Here is a 795-nt window from a genome sequence, read left to right on the forward strand (position 1 = left end):
AACAAAAAGATTCGCCGATCGAACCGGCAAAATTAAACTTAATTTTAAAGGAAAAACAAAGGTAGGGATGCAACACGAGAACTTCCCAGGAAGTCACCCATCCTAGTACTACTCTCGCCGAGGCACGCTTAACTTCGGAGTTCTGATGGGATCCGGTGCGTTAGTGCTGGTATGATCGCATCTATCATTCCCAGCACTCTAAATTCTATTATGCCTCTTTCTCCTGTGCCGCCCGTCACACCCCGAACGCGGGCCTCCACGCCTCGCCCCCTTTCTTGTTTCCGCCAAGAGGAAAAACAAAAAGATTCGTCGATCGAACCGGCAAAATTAAATCGAATTTTAAAGGAAAAAAAAAAGAAAGGATGCCACACGAGGACTTCCCAGGGGGTCACCCATCCTAGTAATACTCTCCCCCAAGCACGCTTAACTTCGAAGTTCTGATGGGATCCGGTGCGTTAGTGCTGGTATGATCGCATCCGTCATTTCCAGCACTTCAAATTCTATTATGCCTCTTTCTCCTCCGCCGCTCGTCACACCCCGCACGCGCGCCCCTGCGCCTTGCCCCCGTTCTCGTTTTCGCCAAGAGGAAAAACAAAAAGATTCGCCTGTCAAACAGGCAAAAATAAACCGAATTTTAAAGAAATAAAAAAGGAAGGGATGCAACACGAGGACTTCCGAGGGGGTCACCCATTCTAGTACTACTCCCGCCCAAGCACGCTTAACTTCGGAGTTCTGATGGGATCCGGTGCGTGAGTGCTGGGAATGACGGATGCGATCATACCAGCACTAACGCAC

The 795-nt window shown here is 49.4% G+C and overlaps 3 non-coding genes across 3 annotated transcripts; all 3 read right to left on the reverse strand.

The window, feature by feature from the left end:
• Positions 1 to 64: 64 nt before the first annotated feature.
• LOC124891754 lies at positions 65 to 183 on the reverse strand. The gene has a single exon (XR_007049851.1). It is a non-coding gene; the product is annotated as a 5S ribosomal RNA (ribosomal RNA).
• A 176-nt stretch (positions 184 to 359) lies between these two features.
• On the reverse strand, positions 360 to 478 carry LOC124891755. Its single transcript, XR_007049852.1, has one exon. It is a non-coding gene; the product is annotated as a 5S ribosomal RNA (ribosomal RNA).
• Positions 479 to 654: 176 nt separating this feature from the next.
• On the reverse strand, positions 655 to 773 carry LOC124891756. The gene has a single exon (XR_007049853.1). It is a non-coding gene; the product is annotated as a 5S ribosomal RNA (ribosomal RNA).
• Positions 774 to 795: the final 22 nt, after the last annotated feature.

This window comes from Capsicum annuum, unplaced genomic scaffold, assembly GCF_002878395.1.
Source record: "Capsicum annuum cultivar UCD-10X-F1 unplaced genomic scaffold, UCD10Xv1.1 ctg40458, whole genome shotgun sequence".
Taxonomy (NCBI): Eukaryota; Viridiplantae; Streptophyta; class Magnoliopsida; order Solanales; family Solanaceae; genus Capsicum; species Capsicum annuum.